A 3,927-nucleotide genomic window follows, 5' to 3' on the forward strand; every position below is an offset into this window, starting at 1 on the left:
CCTCTGCTTCCCAAAGTGCTGGGATTACAGGCGTGAGCCACTGCCCCAGCCCACTACGATCTTTCTATTCTTCTTTGACTCCTTTGCTTTTCTTCTCTTATCCTTTCCTTCATGCTGCTTTCTTTGACTATTTGACTATCTTTACTGTTCTTCCTAGCATTCATTTTTATACATTACACATATATTATTTACATATTATAATATTTACACATGATATAGTTTTCCCTTCACTTTCTATCTAAAGTAGAAGCTCCTTGTAAGTTGGAACCATGACTTATGTATAATTTATTGACTTTTTAGACAAAACATTATGCTCGGAGTGATGATTGTTTTATTATGGTGTAGAAAAAAAAGGTTCCTATTAAGAGGAAGACGGACACTTTTATGAGGTCAAACCATTTCTCCTTCCTGCAAGCTCTGAAAGCATCTTTACTTTTTGTTTTCTTTTTAAGGAACGCTTCATGAATTTGCGTGTCATCCTTGTGCAGGGGTCATGCTTAATCTCTGTATTGTTCCAATTTGAGTAGATGTGCTGTTGAAGCGAGTCCCTGAAAGCATTTTGTGCAAACGCAGCCAAGTGTAGCAAAAAAAGAGGAGGTGGGTGGGTGGTGCTGGGGTCAGAAGACATGGGTTGAAATTCTAACTCTAAAATTTACTACTCGTTTGACCTGAGAAAGTTACTGTAACTTTCTGAGCACCTGTTTTCTCCATGGTAAAATGGGGATGATGATACTGATCTTACAGTGTTATGAGGATTACAAAATGCAATAGGGTGGGCATTTTATATAGAGCTGGGCACGTGGTAACTGTTACAATGACAGGTTTCATCATTAGAGTATATTCTATTATTGTACGTCTCTCACAGAAATCACTTTCTTACTAAGCAGTAAATTCTTCAAGGGCAGAGACTGGCCTTCATTTTTCTTACCACTCCCCTCCTTTCCAGCTTAATGCCGGTCACATGGTAGCATGCAACACTTTTTTGGTAATGGTGTATGAGAAGGAACCCTAGTGAGGAATCCAGGCTGGAGAACTCTGTTAAAGACTCTTTGAAAGTGAATGCAGGGTCTGGGTGTGGTGACTTATGCCTGTAATCCCAGCACTTTGGGAGGCTGAGGCGGGAGGTTGGCTTGAGCCCAGGAGTTCAAGACCAAGAGTTCGAGACAAAGTGAGACTTCATCTCAGCAGAAGAAAAAGAAAAATTAGCTGAATATGACACTAGGGTGGCTCGTGCCTGTAGTCCCAGCTGCATGGGAGGCTGAGATGGGAGAATTGCTTGAGCCCAAGAGGTTGAAGCTCTAGTGAGCCATGATTGTGCCACTGAACTCCAGCCTGGGTGACAGGTCAAGAACCTGTCTCAAAAATAAAATAAAATAAGCTGAATATACATGGAGTCTAAAGCTATACTTTCTACCAGGCCCTAGAATAGTGTTCTACCTATTGAAAATCCAAGTGATTATATTTTCCTTTCTTTTTTCTTTCCTTTTTTTTTTTTGAGACAGAGTCTCACTCTGTCACCTGGCCTGGAGCAATCTTGGTTCACTGTAACCTCTGCCTCCTGAGTTCAAGTGCTTCTCCTGTCTCAGCTTCCCAAGTAGCTGGAATTACAGGCATGCACCACCACGCTTGGCTAATGTTTGTATTTTTAGGAGAGACAGGGTTTCCCCGTGTTGGTTAGGCTGGTCTCAAACTCCTGACCTCATGATCCTCCCACCTTGGCCACGCAAAGTGTTGGGATTATAGGTGTGAGCCACTGTGCCCAGCTTCAATATTTTCATCTCTACTATTTCATTTAGCTCATTTAAAAATATGGAGATAATTTAAAAAATAATGTCCTGTTCTTGCCTTGTAGATTCTATTCTTTCTCAAGCTGTATACACATTTCAAACAAAGTTATTAATATCATTTAAAGTGATTTGTCCAGGATGATGTAATACTCTTTTCACTGCATGCCTTTGTATTCTTTTAAAAATTGAGACAGGGTCTTGCTATGTTGTCCAGGCTGAATTTGCACTTCTGGGCTCTAGCAATCCTCCTGCCTCAGCCTCCCAGTAGTTGGGACTACAGCTTCTTGCTACCTTGCCCCGCTCCAAACTTATTTTAAAGTCCCTTTCAGATTGTTCTGTTACTCCTACTTCCTGTACTATAAATTCTTCCTTTCTGTGTATTTAATGCATCCCTCTCAGGAAGGACGTTGGTTTCCTCTGGTGTTAAGATTTTTGATGGTGAGCTCATTGTCAAAGACAATTGTTTGAAAGGGTCCAACTGCTCTGGACTGTGGCAATATCAAGTGGGATGTTTCTCATTGGCGTCTGCTGTGATCCTCCAGGGCTAAACACACTAAGAGTAGTTGCTGCTATTAACAATAAGGCCTAGAGCATAGGCCATAGAGAAAGTCCTAGAGATCTCTTCTTCCAGGCCTTCCTTGCGTAGTCAGACAACCAGCACGTGGTTACAAGCATGTCCTGTACTTTCTAAGATGCTGGCAAGGGCTTTGTTAAATTCCCCTTCTTCTTATTCTCCCAAAACTGTCCCTCTGATGTGGGGAACTAGATGATCCAAATGGGTTAGTTATTAAGAACCATGCTGTTTACTATTCAGGACCAAGCTTTCTGAAAGTGTTTACTGAATTGATTGGGCGGTGATTTTTTCCCCAAGAATGGAAGTGAAGCTCATGGGTACATATATTTCTAGGGTCTTATTTCTAGCTTAAAGAAACTTTCAGGCTGGGCACGGTGGCTCACGCCTGTAATCCCAGCACTTTGGGAGGCCAAGGCCGGTGGATCACTTGAGGTCAGGAGTTTGAGATCAGACTGGCCAACATGGTGAAACCCTGTCTCTACTAAAAGTACAAAAATTAGCCGGGCATGGCAGCTTGTGTCTGTAGTCCCAGCTACTCGGGAGGCTGAGGCAGGAGAATTGCTTGAACCCAGGAGGCAGAGGTTGCAGTGAGCTGAGATCGTGCCCTATCACTCCAGCCTGGGCGACAAGAGCAAAACTCTGTCTCAAAAAAAAGAAACTTTCATGCTTTTTATTACATAAAAGTAATAAATATATTTCATGTTGCATTCTTACACGGAGTATACTATGCTAATTTTTCCCAATACATAGGCACCTCCTCAGGCTTTGTGGAATTCCTGAAGATGATAGCTAGTCCTTTGATGGCACTAGCTGATTCTTATCAGACTTTGATCCAAGAGATTGGAGATATTGGCGATTCAATGAAGGATAGGACACATTGCTTTTTGTTTTTTGTTTTTTTTTTTCCACCAAGGAGTTCATAATCCAGTACAGATACACACACCCAAGGTAATGACAAGGGTACAGTAGAACAAAATGCTGTCTTGAAGGTAAGCTGAAAGAGCTATGGGAATAAACATACAAGAGTAATTAATTCTGCCAAGTGGAAGAGAAAAAAGGAAAACTAGAGAAAGAAGACAACCTTCTGGATGTTCTTGGAATGAAGATTTTACCAGGAAGATGAGGGGCTGGAGGGCACTTGTGGCAGAAGAAATAGTTTGAACAAAGACAAGTGTGACAGCCACAATGCTTGGATGTGAGAAAAATATACATCTGTGTTGTTTTTTTCTAAACAAGATGAAAAATGGCCAGGGAACCCACCCACCTCTTGTTAGGAAACGCAATGTGTCATTTGTTGGGGTGGGGACACAAGGGGCTAATGTAGGCAGTCTAAAATGTTTGGGAATGGGCCTCTGGTCTTTGGGGCATCATAGTTGCCACCGAGATGTTGACTGTTTCCTGGGCTCCGTAGGAAGCGTGTTCACAGCGCTTACTGTTCCTGGGTGCTCCTTTTTGAAGGGAGTAGAGGTTTTCATAGAGGTTTGCAGACATCCTTGGAGCTGGGCTGGGATCATGTGGTTCTTTTTTTGTTTTGAGACTGAGTCTTGCTCTGTTGTACAGAGTGCA

General features: G+C 42.2%; 1 non-coding gene across 1 annotated transcript; it reads right to left on the reverse strand.

Moving 5' to 3' along the window:
- Window positions 1-443: 443 nt before the first annotated feature.
- LOC114673667 (U6 spliceosomal RNA) lies at window positions 444-548 on the reverse strand. The gene has a single exon (XR_003724430.2). It is a non-coding gene; the product is annotated as a U6 spliceosomal RNA (small nuclear RNA).
- Between the last annotated feature and the right edge of the window lie 3,379 nt (window positions 549-3,927).

Source organism: Macaca mulatta, chromosome 17, assembly GCF_049350105.2.
Source record: "Macaca mulatta isolate MMU2019108-1 chromosome 17, T2T-MMU8v2.0, whole genome shotgun sequence".
NCBI classification, from domain to species: domain Eukaryota; kingdom Metazoa; phylum Chordata; class Mammalia; order Primates; family Cercopithecidae; genus Macaca; species Macaca mulatta.